Source organism: Cimex lectularius, unplaced genomic scaffold (genome assembly GCF_000648675.2).
Source record: "Cimex lectularius strain Harlan isolate CLEC.00 unplaced genomic scaffold, Clec_2.1 scaffold60, whole genome shotgun sequence".
NCBI classification, from domain to species: Eukaryota; Metazoa; Arthropoda; class Insecta; order Hemiptera; family Cimicidae; genus Cimex; species Cimex lectularius.
In genome coordinates this window covers 991,098-1,009,046 of record NW_019392643.1, presented here as the reverse complement: position 1 = coordinate 1,009,046, position 17,949 = coordinate 991,098, and the positions used below count along the sequence as shown (strand labels likewise).

The window sequence follows — 17,949 nt, the reverse complement described above, 5'->3', positions numbered from 1 at the left end:
CATTTTGCTGTTTCAAATGGTACTAAAAATGAACTGCATAACGGTTTAATTCGTGTAATGCAGTTATGAGGCAACTAACGTAGGAATCTGAATGGAAATGAGTTCAGAACGATGTCGAGATGCTGGATAAATACGAGGAACCCGGCGTGAAAATAGAAAATGTTTACACGAGCTACGAGTCTTCCCCACAAACAAATTCTTCTTGGGAACACTATGATCGATTTTACGATATGCACCGATAAAAGGAAAGAGGGAAAAACGCCAAACACTAACCGAATCCTAAAAAAGCTAGTAAAAAATTGGTACACAATGATTAGGCAGGGTACAAAATAATGATGATTTGGCGATCATGAGATGTGGTCTGGTGTGATGTAGGTTTTTCTTCATCGTGCCAACGTTTCGATCTATATTGGCCCTGAAGATGATCTCAATAAGGAACGTTTGAACAGCGGTTTGAACACTTTCAAAACTTTCAAAGTTTTGGACATTTAAAAAATTTTCTAATGACCTAAATAAATAGTTGTCATGAGGTGAAATGTCCGGAGAGCACAGAGGATGTGATAGCTTTTCCCAATTCAGATTAGTTAATAATTGTTTGCTCCTCAAAGCAGCGTGGTGAAAGACTACTTCTTTTCTGTTTGTTAGTGCGGGACATTTTCCTTCATTTGAAGGTCTGAAGTTAGCAGTTCACGGTACAGTTCGCTATTAAGCGTTTGCTGTCGTGGTAAAAGCTCAAAATGCAAGGTGCCGGACTTGTCCCACCAAATGCACAGCATACGTTATTTTTTTCGTACATTTGATGTTTGGGAACAACTGGGTCCGTTGACAAGTTGCCAATAAGCATTTTTATGGGCTATGGTTTTGTATGTGATCCGTTTGTCACCAGTCATCATCTGATAGAAGTCTATGAAGAAATGGATCGTAAGAGTGGCGACAGAGGGGTGAAGAGTAAATTGAGATGCGATCCGCCAAATTCCTTTCGTTGAGTGCGTGCAGGATCCATGTAACATACTTTTGAACAAATCCAAGTCTTTGGATGTGGTTTTCAATGGTTCTATGGGAAGCTTTTAACATCTCTCCTAGTTCTCGGGTCTTCAAAAAGAGATTTTCTTCTAGCCTCGATATATCGTCGTCAACCTCAGAAGGACTGCGTGCATTATCTTCAAGAATAAACTTTTATTTCTCTAATTCGACCAAACCACCGTTGGATTTTACGAATAATTAACAGCATTAGCGCCAAAACCAGCACACAATTTTTCAGTTGCAACAGTTGAATTGTTCCCTCTTTGGAATTCAAAAGTAAACAATGCCTTAAATGCGTTTCATCCAGAGGCAAGATTACCTATTACATTATTTGACAAAACTAAAGAAGTTAAAAACATAAGATGAAGAGTAATAAAGCCTTTTAATTTACGGATAAAACAAGTGTATTTGTCAATAAAAATAATTAGCAAAAATTAATTAATCTTTTGTAAAGTATTGGTTGAAATGAAAAAGTTAGTGTCACGAGCGGGATTCGAACCCACGACCTTCGGCTAAATACGACGCTGCTCTAACCACTTGAGCTATCGTGACTTCGATCCACTACATGAAGATTAATTAATTGAAAGAAATTATTTGGTCAATCGGACCAGGAAATGTAATGGATTAAACAGAATATAGTTAAAATACGTCTGATAAACAAAGACCAGACTAGGGAGAGAGAAATGATCAGGAAACAACCTAACTAAAGTAAAGAGTTTGTTGAATGTTTATAGGAACTTAAGAAACCTATCACAGGAAACGTCTTACTAAAAGGAGACTGTTTGACTTGCAAGTGTGCACCTTTGGACGACTTAAAAATAATACGTTTAATTTCTTTAACCCTTAGCTCTTAACTACTCAGTTATAAAATTACGCTTTATACATAACCGGAATATATTTATAACTGGTTATATAATGCGTACCTTTTGTGTTTGTGTTTAAAAGGGTCGCAAACAACAAAAGCAGTTATTTTTACAATGGACGTAATTGAAACATTAGAAGAGCAGTTTTCAAAGGGAAGACGACTTACTTTCACGGCGACGCCCTTGGCTCACCTATTGTTACAAACGTTGGCTTAAAATAAAATGTCGCGAGCTCCGATTCAGGGTAAGACATTGATCGCAACACGTACAAACACCTCGGAAAAACGGCGACATAAAATTGCCAGGTGAAGTATTCAACAGTGCGTGCAGACTTACATCGCGATGAAAGGCCGGATTTTCTAATTTAGGTCTGATTTTCTAATATTGGAAAAGGCGGAAATTACATCCTGACATTTCCTTCGACGAGGGATCGATTAACGGCACGTCGGTTTCTAGGGCTTCCTCCAATCAGCAGTTGTCATTAATTTTTAATTGGAAGTCTCGAAACTCACGGGTTTTGGGTTCCTCTCGGTCGAAACCTTCCTACTAAATACTTTCGAAAATTCGTCGTTATTGGTAACTTATACATATTAAAAGAACTTCGGACTCGAGATCGCAGATTTTAATTAAAGCTTTTTTTGTGTAATAACAGTTCGAGGGGGCGTCGGTGGCCGCAACGGTTGACACGGCGCTCATCACTGTAAGGTGAAGGTCCAGCGACCCTGCATTCGAACCCGACAGTTCAAAACATATTAGACTTGTACGAGCGTTTTTGCCTATCAGCTCTAAGAAGCGAGACAATATGTTTTACTGAATATTTTGTATATTGTACATATATTGTAAAAAGTAATTAAAAAAGCAATTGCACCACTAAAAAGGATATTAAATGGGGTACGTTTTCTGAAATTTGCTGGTCTCTAGGTTTGGAAATACTAGTTTAGAATCGCCATAGTAAGTTTTTCAATTTTGAACAAAAAAAAACCATTTTTTTAAAGATCTTCGCTCCTAAAATACTCATTTCATGAACGTTTGCAAGTTTAGTATTGATGGCATCTTATTGGAAATTTAACGTAGTTTTCAATGGTGTCAACGGATTTGTGCTAAACCTTTTAGTTTTGGAGTTATCATTGTTCATTTAAAGCAAGGTCGTGAAATCTTAAACAATCAGATAAAGTGAAATGACTCCGAAACTGGTGAAATTCGGACCATAAATAATTAGGACTTTTTGGTTCCATTTTGAATGTAGAATCTACTGGCAAAGGTTGTAACACGAGTAGCCGAACACCCTGTATCATTTTAAAGCATTTTTTAGATGTAAATTGCAATAAAAATAACCCAAAAATTTATAAACCCAAATATTTTTAAAAGTAAACTAGGTCATAAAAAATCTTTTTTTCTAAAATTTATATAAAATTTCGGTTGAGCACCTCTAGAGATCTCTAAATATAAATTTTTGTTTGAATTTAAATTGATCTTAGCTTTTCAAAGACGTATATACCATAAAATATTTCTATAAGAAAATACACAAAATATCTGTTTTTTAAAGGAAATAATAATCCGATTTTCGTGTCTGAAACAATTTCTTTAAAATGAATTATCACCCATGAAAATCACTCCACTAGCTTTTCAGAAAAATAATGTTAGAGCTTGCACTAGAAATATCAGTCTGGCAGACAGGTCTTCGAAATTATCAGTCAAAAAATTAATTTACACCGATTTCCGCAAAAGTCGTTTATTGAAGGGTTTTATAACTTTAAAATCACGACAATCAGGTGAAATCCAAGTTTTGACCATTTTCTGACCTACTTTGCTTACGAATATTGATTAAAATACGCCAAAAAGCAGTGCTTTGTTAATACATATTTTTAAATCATACCCAATTAGAATTTTTTGCAAGGATTCGCAACAGCAGAGGTCATATAAACCTTCAGGGTGCCGGTGTCGGGTTCGAATGCAGGGCCGCTGGATTCGAACCCGCGACTTTTATCTTACAGTGATGAGCGCCGTGTAATCGCCCCGTTGCGGACACCGATGCCCTAATATTCTGTGATGTATTCGTAGAACATTTTTGTTTTTATATTAACCAACAATCAAATTAATACTCCAAAAATAATATTTTTTAATAAAAAACAAGATTTATCCTCATTTAATTAAATTTACTTCAGGTTTGAGTGTTAAAATCCTTTTAACAGTTTTTGAATTATAGCCGTTTCAACCAGATATTCCGAAAACGACTTCTCAAAAATCCGAAAAACTATAAGTGTGTAAACATTGATCAATTTAAATTTTTAAAAATGTATATTTAGGGGTCTCTAGATGTGCTAATACGAAATTTCGTATTAGTTTCACGAAAAAAAATTATGACCAAGTTTACTTGAAGAATATTTGGTTTTTAGCCAATTTTGGTTATTGATAAACTTTGGTAGCTTTTACTATAGTTTTAATGCAATCAACAACAAAAAATCTGTATTTACGATGATTTGAGCAAGTAGAAAGGCGAAATACAAATATTAAAAAAAGGAAAATGTCAACTTTCAAACATTTCATTTCGCGAAACCAGGGCCAGTTCACAAGAAGTGGCGTATAAATGTCCGACATTTTGGAGTGTAGAATCAGCAAAAAAAGTTTGGTTCAAACCCGTGATCCGCCAACCAGGTCGTCCCTTGTTAATATGAGAAAATATTATTCTGGTTCGTAAGAATAAGATTAGATATATAAAAAGCTACAAAACCGTAGTACGCACTCAGCAAAGTAGGTCAAAAAACTTTTTTTATGGAAAACCCAATTTGGATTCATTTTAAGCGTTCTTTAAAGCCCTCCAACACGAAGTTTTATCAATTTCAAAAATAGACATTTTTGGCTTGGTTCGCCAAGTGCATTTTTTCTCGCTGATGTCCAGTGTTTTACTTAAAAATTCATAACTCCTCTGGATTTTGTCCAAATTCATAGTTATCTGAACCGTTTGAAAATGAATGTATCATTTTCAGCCTGTATGACAAATATGTAGATTCTATGCTAACGTAAGTTGCGAAAATAAGGATTAAATCAACAAAATCTACTCAAATATTTTACTTTTTATCTCTAGTTCTGATTTCTACCCTAGAAACTTATAGGACGTCAATCCAAGCTAGGGCGAAAAAGAAACTTACAATTTACAAAACGTTGTTACAACTGGTTTGGGTATACGTGATAGAATTTTGGGGCACCGCTAAACATTATATCCAACTTCACCACTGATTTTAGTCTAAAGTCCTCAGATTAATTATAAATGCACCGTATTGTCTCCACATCGACCTTAAAATACCTTTTATCCAAAATATAATCCTCCGAAAATCTACCAAGTTCCATAATAATCTCTCTCACCACCCCAATAGTATCGCTTAAACCTTGTCCAACAGAACTTATCCCAACAATCCCATAAGGCATCTCAAGAAGAAATGGCCCCGCGACCTCTCCTTTCTGAAGAGTAAGCACTGAAGTTTATTTCGTGAAGTGAAGTGGGAGAATAATATTGATTATTTACACCCCTCAATGTAAATATGTAAATAGCTGTAAATATATCTTTCTATATCAAATTAAACATTTTAATCGAAAGTTGAAGTTAAAAAAATGTATAAAATGACACAAAGGTCTCACAAATATACACAAAGGTTCAAAACCGGTAAAACCCCTTCAGTAAAGTAGAACAAACAACTACTTTGTGGAAAACTAAATCAGAGTCGTTTTAAGCACCCTTTGAAGCCCTTAAATACGAATTTTCAGCTCGATCAAAAAATAGAGATTTTTGGGCTGGTTCGCCAAGGGCAATTTTTTTCCCGCTGATGTCGTTTCCACTTAAAAAATCGTAGCTCCTCTGGATTTTGTCCAAATTCAATGTTATTACAACCTTTAAAAAGCTGACTATCTTTGTCTTCTGGTGTCTCTCAACAATGTTTAGATTTTATGGTACTATTATGGAGAAAATTGACAAAAATTAAGCAACAACTCGTCAAAATTTTTATTTTTTTATCTTAGGTTCTAATTTATTTATGAAAACTAAATTACGTCATTACGTGTAGTTTATAATGTTATAAAACCTTGTAAAGTTTGATATGAACAAGTTGAGTCGTTTAAATGGTATCATTAATTTCACTAGTTTTCGTGGTCCGCTTGACCGTTGAAAAATGGCAAAAAGGAGGGAAAATTCAAATGTGGGGTTGAGATGGGAAGTTGATGTCTGAGAGGATCGAAGTCACGATAGCTCAAGTGGTACAGCAGCTATTGAGCCGAAGGTCGTGGGTTCGAATCCCGCTAGTGACACTGGCTTTTTTCTCTCAACTAAAAACCTTAATTAATTGAAAGTTATCATTAATTTTGTTGATTTTTTAACAAATTCGGAAGGTGGATCCCACCCAATCCCAAAGGATGGAAAGGCAAAAGATATGAGAAAATAATTGATTTTTTTGTTTTTACTAAAAATTTGTTCTCATGGGTTTTTCGGGATGCTGAAAATGAATACCGGCTTTGTTTTTTGTTAAAAAAAATAGTATAATCTACTTCACTTGGTCACTACGACAAAATTGTGTTTGGCAGTAAGCTACCAAACGGGGTAAAACCATACATCGAGCAACTACAGGCCATCAGTCTAGTCAAGCCAATTTCAGGAAATATTTTCTCCTAAATTTCTAAATTTCCAAAATCACTTCGGTTTTCTCATAATTCACTCAGCCCTCCAGCAATTCTCCTATTTTGAGGACTTTATCCCTTTCTCCCTTGAGATGTGTCAGTATTCTTGCTGTTTTCGCTCAATGAAAACATAAAGGATTATTTACTACCTACTCCTGGCCGGTACTTCGTAGTCGTTGAAGTGTCGAATTCCCCAATACTAATTCTTGATGGTGTTCCTCAGGAACCTCGGGACCCAGGTGTACACAGAAGTTCCCATCCTGAAACCTGATCCTGTCAAGTAACTCTGATCCTCGTTTCCACTCCAAACCTTAAAACCTACCGGAGTTTTTGGTGTGAAAATGGATACAATTTAACAAAGGAAAATTCACCCATACATCCTCCTCCTGTTTATTTCAGCCCAGTCTTTATTTATTCAGCGTCAAACTTTAAAATTTTACCGTATTCGAGCATATTTTTAAGGTCACTTAGAGACCAAAAAGGTCGCCATTTATTTGTACCATTTTCTCAAAATTGATAATTATTGGCACGGATCTGGCACAAAGGGTCTCAATTAAATTACGATTGATTCTTAAGACAAAATTTATTTACCTCGATTTACAGTTTTTTCTAGGGTTTTCTTCTGGGTTGAAAGTTTGAATAGTTCCGACGGCAATTTAATTCTGCTGGAGATAAAGCGAACCTCGGAAAAATGCCATATCGTTCAGTGTTTCTTCCGATCTATTCTGGTCACCAAAACAAACAAAATAGCCGAGATCTGACCTGACGTTACGCAGTACAATAGTCATGATTTAATACACGAAAGACCAAAAAACTAATGTGAAAGTTATCCTGGAAGATTAAATTATTATTATTATTTTTTTAATGGCATTCAACCACTAAGGGTCATTTATGTTATTTTTTTAAATTAATTTAAGCCTTTCTTAATCGATGTTCTTCAACCTACAACTGCTTTTTAAGATTATATCAAGACAAGCTGAATATGTACAATATGCTGTACAATATGAATGAATAAAAAGTAAGGAACATTTGGTTTTCCATTGCATTTTCACACCCAACAAGGGTTGGGGGTGCGGGTCATTCGCCTTTCCCAGCACCATATGAGACACAGATGGCTCTAAATCATTCTTTGACAAGTACAATTATCTCAGACCTAAAGGGCTTTCTTCCTGTAACGAATGAACCAACTGAACAATCTCGTCCCAATGGAGTGTCGATGGACAATGGTGGAATAATAGATTTTTGAGTTTGTCCGCCTATCCTTGATGTTTTGGTCTGTCAAAAGAAATACGGCATTTCCACATATTATCAGGAGGTTAATTTAGTAATTTATAATTTAGTCATTTTATTATTTACATCTGAGTTTTGTGCTTTAAAAGGAGTAACTGTTTTACGGACGAACAGCCGGTTTTTTTTCCTATTCTATGAAAAAGTTAGTGCCACGAGCGGGATTCGAACCCACGACGTTCGAATCCCACTCGTTTCACTGAGTTTTTCATTTCAACCAAAACCTTACATAAAAGGATAAATTATTATTTAGATGGAATATATTGGGCATGATTAGTATAAAAGCCTATTATTGGATCACCTCAAATTGGCTATTTATGAAAGAAATGTTTAATACAGTTGTCGAGAATAGGGATTATTTTATGCAGGCTCATTGATTTGAATGATGTAGATAGATAGCGAGCTGGTTGTCAATGTAATCAATCACGGATTTAGGCTCTCCCACTTGCTCCACCCACTCGTCCTTCTCCATCGTCCTGACGCTTTCCGGGTCGGGGATTTTGTATTATTCCCCTCGTATAATAAAGCTGTAATATTATACTATTTCCGATCCAGTATCAAGTGAAACGGGTTATCCTATCAAAGACGAAAATAAAGACATCCATCCGGCTTCGTCTTATAAAATGGGAATGGATTTTATCGATTTGCCCTGGCAGTCTTTGATTGCGGAGTGGCATAAATTATTTACTTGTTATCTCACGAAAATGACGGCATAATGAAAATTGTAATTCACATTAGCAGTATTGGCCCAATGGCTAAAATTTATCCGGAGATAATTATGACCTCTAAAGATCTATTAACTGATAGGATTTAGACGAGGTTATATGACCTTAGACTTGTATTCAAGAACAATAAAACTAAATATTTTAATAAATTCATCAATACCTAGAAAATGTTTATGGTGATTCGATTTCGGTTAATGATATAGTGTCTCAAATACCACCAGGTAGGAGGTAAACAAGGATGCCTCCAGGGTCCTTCTCTGTTTTCCTTGTTCATAAACGATTTGCTCCTGGCTCAAATTCGAGTCACTCTTTTCAGAGAATTCCAATGTCCTTCCAAAAATGGTAAGTTGAACTCCAAAGAAAAATGGTTCTTCATGGGTTAATTGAGAGTTTTATGAACTCTACAGTCTGTCGATAATTTAAGCAGATAGTCTCTGTGGCAAAGTTTGCACTGAACGAACTTTGGATTTAATCCTTCTAAGATCAAACACATATGACCTGATACCATCACAGAGTCACCTTCTCTCAAATTTTCTATTGTGTATTATTAATACGGATTGTTCAGAACGATGTGCACCATCATGTCTACCCAATCCGAGGTTTATTACCCAAACTCATGCCTAGACCGTACATAATACAAATGAACCTGGATTCCCATTGGAAAAATCACCCTGAGTTTTTACCTCCCCTAAAACCTCCAGTGGATCAAGATCGAGGATTGCGCGAGATGTGGCAGTATTTTCCAGTTCGGCACGTTTCACCGAGCCATGGGGAGCGTGAAGCCTTTTATGACGTCAATCAAGTTTGATGCGGTGTTCTTATCGGATCTGGAGGAAACGAGTACGGTGGGCCGAGAAGGGTGAGAGGTGACATGGTGAAATTATAATCGAAAAGCTCCAAGGAAAAATATTGTTAAAAGACACCCTCTTGCAATTTATCTCCAAGACGATCTTGGAGATATTTCTCTTGCAAATATTTCGGCTTGGAAAAAAAATATATACAGACATTTTAATTTTAAATTTTTCAAAAACCGCCATGAGTTTTGACATTTTTGTTTAATGCTTAATTAATCTATAAGTAATAAATCTTTGTGCTCTTCTTCAGGCGTGTGCAGTGTGATGGACCTCATTATTTTGATCTATCAGCCGCGTTTCAGCTTCTCCCTTCTTCAGTGTGTATTTGAGTGTTATTTTTACTAATCGTTCCCTTTTATAAGGTAATTTAACTAAGACGCTCTGAAAGCTATCAAAAAACCAATTTGACACAGGAGTTTATAACTAACCAAAAAACAATAAAATTAGGACGATAGTAAAAGACAACAGGTCAAGTAATAGGCTTTTGTACTAGTCATTGCCTAATATTCCACCTAAATAATAATTAATCCTTTTATGTAAGTTTTGGTTGAAATGAAAATGTAGTGCAACGAACGGGATTCGAACCCACGACCTTCGAATCCCGCTCGTTGCACTAACTTTTTCATGACAACCAAAACCTTACATAAAAGGATTAATTGCTTGAAAGAAGTAATTTGGTCAATAGACCACTAAATATAATGAATTTACTAAATAATAATAATTTTATTTGCGAAAAGTAATACGGTAAGATAAAACATAAAAGAAAAAATTAAGGATAAACTAATAAAACTATAACTAAAAAGTAAGTCATTTAACCAATCTGCACATTTTCGCCTCTCACCTAAAAGCAGTGCTTGTAACAGGTGGCAGGAGTAACATTGAAGTTGACATGTCAGTGAGCAAAATTGCTAAAAATTAAATCAAAAGAACCTAGACGGTGTGTAAGACCAAATAAATTTAAGAAAAAATAAAAATAATGAAGAGAGAAAACAAAAATAAAATTACACGGCATTTGAAAAATGGCAAAAAGAAGGGAAAATGCAAAAGGTGGGTTGAGATGGGAGGTTAGTATCCGAGTGGATCGAAGTCACGATAGCTCAAGTGGTAGAGCGGCGGCGTATTTAGCCGAAGGTTGTGGGTTCGAATCCCGCTCGTGACACTGACTTTTTTATCTCAACCAATACCTTACGTAAAGATTAATTAATTAAAGAACACAATAATTGCCATATGATGCCTAATATTCTACAAAGAAAGTTCAAATCATAAATTTAAAATTTTTACGGTAATAAATTTTTTGAAATCATAATAAGAATTAAGTTTGTTAAAACTGATTTTATGATTGTAAAGAAACCTAAAAACAATATTTAATGAAAAATTAAAGTAACAATCAGTGTGTTTACTTTGGATATAAAAATATTAGTCACTACTTTTTATCTTGTTTGATACTCATAGTTTGATTCAGCAAAAAGGTTATTTTTTAAGAAATACAAACGAGAACATTTTAAAAACAATTGTTTAAATTTTAGAACCTGAAAAATATCAAATAGTTGATTGGTATTAAATCTAAAAAGTTAAGAAAGAATAGTTCTCAAAAGAGAATTTTGTCTTTAAATTAATGGATTAAAATAGCAATTACTGGTTCCACCCCATGAAATAATACCATAGCAAATTAGAGACTGAACTAAGACATAATAATCTGATTTTAGCAATTTTGAATTTAGGGTCTTTCTTAATACATTGAATTTATAAAGGAGTTTTCTAACTCGCAAAGAACCAACGTGTGACTTAAAATTTAACCTAGAATCTAATATAACTCCTAAGTATCTAGTATTATTTTTGTAATTGGTATGGGGGAACAGCTACAGTTAAATGAAGTAATTCACGTATGGAAACAAAATTTAAAGCTCTTTAAAACTAATCTTTTACTTAATGCAAAATGTAAGACATTGGATTTATCATTGTTTAAAAATTAACAGTTAGAACATAACCATGTTTGAACAAGTCTAAGATCATAGTTAATAGATATTCACTAGTTTTCGTGGTCCGCTTGACCAATTAATAGATATAATCAAATTATCAATTATCCTTCCAGAAAAAGTCAAGCACGAATCATCAGCATAACTAAAAAGTTTACCGGATATTTTCAATTTTAAAAGATCATTAATATATGAAAGAAAAAAAACAGGGGGCTTAAAGCCGTACCTTGAGGGACGCCAGAAACGATAGGCGATGGATTGCAATAGACCGTTCCACCTTTTGTTATCTGAGTTCTACCCACTAAATAAGACTCAATAAGTTTAATTGGAACCTCAACAATTCCTATTAATTTCAGTTTTTTAATAACAATCGATGATCGATGGAGTCGAAAGCCTTTTATAAATCTAGAAAGATACCAAAACATGATAACCTCTATCCAATTCTTTGAAATATTGTTAACAACATCAAAAAGTGCCTGTTCAGTTAACTTACTAGGCTTGAAACCATATTGGTTAGGAGCAATTATATTGTGGATATTAAGAAAATCAAATAATCTATTTTTCGAAAATTTTAGCCAATGTTAAGGTCAAAGAAATAGGTCTGTAATTATTATCATCAGATTTTGAACCTGATTTAAATAAAGGGATAATTAATGATTTTTTTTAAATGGAGGTGAATTGACCTAGTGAAAAGGCTAGGCTGAAAACATGTAATAGGGGAGGGATGATAAATTTAGAAATTTTTTTTAACACAAAATTATTTAAAAAATTCGTAGTCAGAGGACTCCGTATTGGAATGTAGGAAGGGAATATAAATAGAAAAAGCAGGAATATTGCTCTTATTAATTTCATTTTTAATATTAGTACCAATGCACGAAAAGAATTTATTAAATATATTGGCCACTTCAAAATTACCAGAATTTGATGTCAAGTACATTTATACTATTGCACAATATATTCCACCTAAAAGAATGCTATTGGTCAGTATTGGCCTTTTACGCAATATCCTTTATTATCAAGGATTTCTATAAGCTAAAAAGCTTTTTACCACAACTCAAAAATTTGTTAAGAGCGTGTGTAACTTTCAGGCATTTGCACCAACATTGTCCTCTTTTCCGCTGTCTATTCTTCTTCCTAGCAGTATTTGAACATTCTTGCTTCTGTTCCGAGTCTATACATATGCCAGTCAGCAGCCCTGTCTAGTCGTCAGTCAAGTCCTAAGCTTAGTAGCTCTGCTCTTGATATCTACTATGGATCGTTGATAAATTTTTACGTGCATCTGTCCTAAAACGCAATCCCATAGAGCCGAGGACTTATTCTTAATCCATGATCTCATGGATCTAGGTTTTTGGCAATTTGGTATGGCCCAAAAGGTTTCAGGGCCTACAGGTGCCCCTTTAAACTAAGCTTGGTCAATTTATCAGCCTCCTCGATGCCCTCTGCCCTTTATGCCATGGAACTCAAACAAAGGTAATTTTCTTGTTGTTTCTAATGACTGACAAGGACTTGATACAATCCAAAACGCCCCTGGACTTTACTACCATGTGGTAGTTGCCTTCATTGCCTGGCTGTCTGCGTATTCTGGTCACCAGGACAGGCAGGTTTCCTTGGCACTTATTCAATAGCCACAATCAAGTCTTCGCTAGTACTACCATCTGCTGCTCCACTCCGATTTAGTGTGCCCAGGACGAGATCATTGCCGTGAGGAACTGGTTTCGCGAATGCACATCTTCGGCAAATAATATGAGTTATAAGATCCCTAGAAACCAAACCTTCCTGGGAAAGCGCCTATCGATTGGCATGACCGTCCAGCACTTTTGGTACCAGGAGTAACGTTCCTTAGACGGGGTTTTTAGATTTATGTGAACTTTCCAAGAATCGGCATAGGTCTCGCGACATTCCTTTTCGGAGCCTGAACCAGACAGCCACTACGATTACGATACTATCCACATTTCAACTGGCTTGGAGCGGGGAGAAATTTTATATGAGTCTCACCCCGTAGAATAGGTGCTTTCGTCGGATAAGGTCCTATCACGAATTGGCAGATTGCTAACACTACTTACACCATTCAGTGACGTGGCTCGCACCATGTATCTGCGTGTACAGTAAGATGGGAGAAGGCTTGATACGTAAAGGTAAATCGACCTGGACCAGAGGTTCCTGCATCAATGCTGAAGCACTCGACAGTCGACAAGTACAAAATATAAAAAGGTATACCGTGATCTCACACAAGTCGGTCCTCTGGGTGATGTAACAAGAAGACCTCGTTTAGAGCCTCCCCTATAGAGGATCATTCCAATAGATAAAGAAGCTGTAAACATGTCCTAGGACGGGGAGACGTCCCGTACCAAGTGGGAAAGCTCCGACGGCCCCACTTTGTTTTCTTTCCTCCGGTCACGAAGGGCTTGGGTGGTCGATTTTAGAAAATCCACTGGGACGGACTTAACAGTTTAAGCATTTGTGAGCGATTTTCTGGAGGGTGTTTTTATAATAAGGGCGGGAACAAGAAAGATGGCCGCCGTGGCAAGCTACTACTACCGGCTAATTTGCCGATCCGTACATTTCTGCCGGCGGACCTCGGTCTTTTGACCTTCCAACGACCAATTGGACGACACGAGACAACCTGACACAAATTGTGACAAATGTCGGTCATTCTCGGTTTCCCTTTGCCAGTTTGCTCGCGAGCACCTGTTTGCTATCGATCGGTTGCTCCTTTCGCTGTCCGGACTACTCAGCACCCTCCCATGCATCATACGCGAACTATTCCCCTTTCTTCAATTTTTACATTAACGCCCCGTTTTCACTTGCCATTAATTAATTTATTGTACATCAAGCCAATCGAACTATCGTTAATTTTTTTTAATTGGCAGTCTAGTCACCCTGGTTTATTAACACTGAATGTTTGATATTAACAGATTTGAAACAGTTCAAGTCTCCAAAGTTCCGGAAGTAAATTGTTTATAAAATGGAAAAAGTCTTTATCAGTCAGTTCCTAAAAATTTTCTCTTTCTGTCCTGAAAACGATAGTTAAAAAATCCTCTTAACTACCGATAAAAAATAGGCAAATTGATCCCTTTCTTAAAATATTCTTATAAATTTGTTATTTGTTTCAAATTTCTCCAATTTTTTATTCAATCTATAATTCGTAAAAAGGCGTAAAGTCCAACGATAGGTTCAAATTTTCTCAATGAAATTGAGAGCCGTTTTTCGTTGCGCACAGGCACGTGCATCATCAGCAGGGTTGTTCAGAATGGAAGGGGGCGGCAACCACCCACGGCCCGGTCAAAATAGTAAGGAAACATGTGATCGTAGCCCACCTGTTGATCCGAATAAATTAAAATTTTATCGAGTTTTTATTGAAATTTTTTCTACGTGTTCAATTTTTCATGATTAAACAACCCTACCAAACCAGTAGCCATGTCACAGCCAACAAAATTAATCAAAGACATCTGCAGTAGACTCTCATTGTACCTACTGACTGGTACATGCTTTATGGACAATATTAACGAGGGTCTTAAACAACTTAACGTCTCATTAGACGTCTATATCCCATCCTAAATTCGCAAAACCACAAGTTAGGCTTAGCCACCATGCTCTCCTACCCTCAACCATATCCTAACATCCTGTCTGATAGATTACCAAGTCAGATAAGATTTTTCCACTTTCTTCTTTGTCCTGGAGTACTGCAAGGAATAATCATAGATCCTCATAGGTCCCACTAAACTGATACATCTTGACACATTCCTTGCTACATTCGAAAGACATTTGTCCTTTCCTTGCATCCAAACCCAAATACATCTGCTTCCAAACATCTAAACGATATACAATGGACAGAAAGATGTAGAATAAAAATTAAGTCGCTGTTTCATAACGAAATGCGGCAACTATTCAGATATACCGATATAGGCCGGCGTCCATGAAGGGAGCATCGTTGGTCCCAACCTTTTTAATATTTATACTGCTGACTGTCCTATACATCCCAATAAAATCATTACCACCGCGTATGGTAAGGCGATTTCGTCTTCTAAGACGATTCCTATCCAAACAACCTCGAGTATCTAAAACTACCAATGACTTATGCAAAAGATGCAGGGCAAGAAGTAATGAGGAAAAATTACAGGGTACCTTCCACTATACATCAATAATAAGGAAATACCGACTTCCACGCAAGTCATATACTTCGAACTATACATAGAAAGCAGGTTGACGTGGAATCCACCCACAACTTCAAGACTTGTACAACGAATGTTTAAGACCAAAACTGTTTCGACCGTCAAAATTCAGCTAATTTAATACAAAACATTACTGTGACGCTTAGGACACGGATTGGAACTGCGGGGTTCCACCAATCGATCCAAAATCCAACCGCATCCAATGCTTTCAATCAAAGGTCTAACAAACCTCAATCCACAATGGCCTGAGTTCAAAAGGGACCATACAGCTTTCGAGCACAAGCCTTACCTTACATTACCTTCCCAAGAACTCGTCATGTTGCCTTAAATAACAAAGACCTCGAGACCTACTCACAGTTTTCTCATATTGAGTGTAAGCGTTGACTTCCCTTAATCTGTGTCCTCCGGGGGCGGTGCTGGTTGATCAACTAACTCTATACAAGACATTACTGCGACCATTCTACACATACGGCGTGGGGTATCAATCCTTGCAAAATGCAATGCTTGTAATCAAAATTTAAATTTTACTACCCTCAACGACCTGAACTGGTCCCATCCTAGAGATCGACACGAAGCTTTCGGTCCATCCTAAACCTTACACTGCGTAAGACTCGAGACTTCCTCACAATCAGCCATCATATTGAGTACCAGCCTAAGTTCTCTAACATGTGTCTTTTTGGTACAGTACTAGCCAGTGAGTGTTGTGACCGGGGAGAAAACAATATAAACGTATATTGGTTATATGGATTTTTTACGTTGAAATACTGTGGCAAAACCTTCCCTACTTTTTGTCTTTGTTTCATTGTCTTTCGTACGTATTCGGACGTGTTCATTGTAAAGGCCGATCCCAATTGATTTCTTGAAAAGGGTGAAAATATTCCGTCGGTCTCTTGAACAACGGCCTTTCTGTCAATGCTAATTGCTCTCTCTGTTGCGTTATCAAATGGGAGACCGTTCCCGTCTTTTTGTTGGCTTGAGGTTGAGTTTCTATCGGACAATTACCCAATGAATAAGTTCAAAGAAAGAACTGAGTACTGAAGGGAGGAGCCGTTGTGTCGAGTTGAAAGGTTTATGAATATATTTTTAAATGTTTTTTAATACTAGTATTAGTAAATAGTATAGTTAGTATAATAGTTAATAGTATAGTTCATATTCCATAGTTTATACCATGCAACCTTTTTTTTTGTCACAACCTTTTTTCGTTCCAGGGAATTACTGAAATTCTCCGAAAATTTCGCGACTGATCAAACAAAGCCCAGCCCTTTTCGTGTCAATGAAATTCTAAATAGGAACACGCTTATAATTGCTGGTGCTGGTTACTCAACTAACTCTACACAAGAAATACAGCGACCACTTGGGACATATGGTGTTGAACGGTGGGGTTCTATTAATCCATCAAAAATCCATGCACATCCAATACTTCTAATCAAAAGTGTAACCTCACCCTTCACAATGACCTGAACCGATCCGATTACACTTCCATAAGTTCCACACCAAGCTTTCGATCCATCCTGTCCCTACTACCTCTTACTACCTATACTTGAGATCTCATCAACCCATCTTCATATTGAGTTCCAGCGTTGACTTCTCTTAACCTGGGTGCAGTAATGGTTGCTCAACTAACTCTGCACAAGACATTACAGCGACCACTTGGGACATACGGAGTTGAACTCTGGGCTTCTACTAATCCATCCAAAATTCAAGAGCATCCAATTCTTCTAATAAAAAATCTAACCATTCTAGAAGTAGAGGAAAATAATGATTAATCGTACTGCTAGGATTATGCTCGTACATACAAAGGATTAATTCAAACCCTATAACGGAGAATCGGACTTATTCAGCACAAATTACTCACCATTTTCCAATTCAGTTTTTAATTTCCTCGATGGCAATACATTCAAATTTGACACTTGGAATAAAGTTTTATATAAATCTCTTTTTCAGTAAAAAAACAGCCCATCTAGTTGTTATGTTTGGACTTCTACTTTGTGGCGAAAAGTTTTTGGAATTTTTTACAGCCGGTTGTTTTTTTACTTGCTGCATCTGTCAGAAGTAACTCAACAACTCAGCATGACATGCAACAACCAGCTCGTGACACGTATGTACGTGCGATGTAACATCAACGCGTAACAAACGTACGCAAAACCTACCCGGGAAATTATCTTTTCTGGTTTTGGCGGGCCCTACTATTTAAATGTTAGTCTAAGGCCCAATAAACATAGATATAATAATCTTTTTTCTGGCCGGCTTGCTGCTATGGCTACTGCCGGCACCTCGTGTTTTTTGATTGATAAAATTTGGCAGTCCAGTAGGAGGACCTAGCGGTCTTAAAGATGGAATTTCTGCAACTGTATTGTATTCTTAATTGGCCTGTCTACACGTGG

The 17,949-nt window shown here is 36.4% G+C and overlaps 1 protein-coding gene across 1 annotated transcript in view; it reads right to left on the bottom strand.

Moving 5' to 3' along the window:
- LOC106661135 (guanine nucleotide-binding protein G(o) subunit alpha) overlaps positions 1-17,949 on the bottom strand; it is a 111,902-nt gene that overhangs the window by 52,799 nt on the left and 41,154 nt on the right. The window lies entirely within an intron of this gene.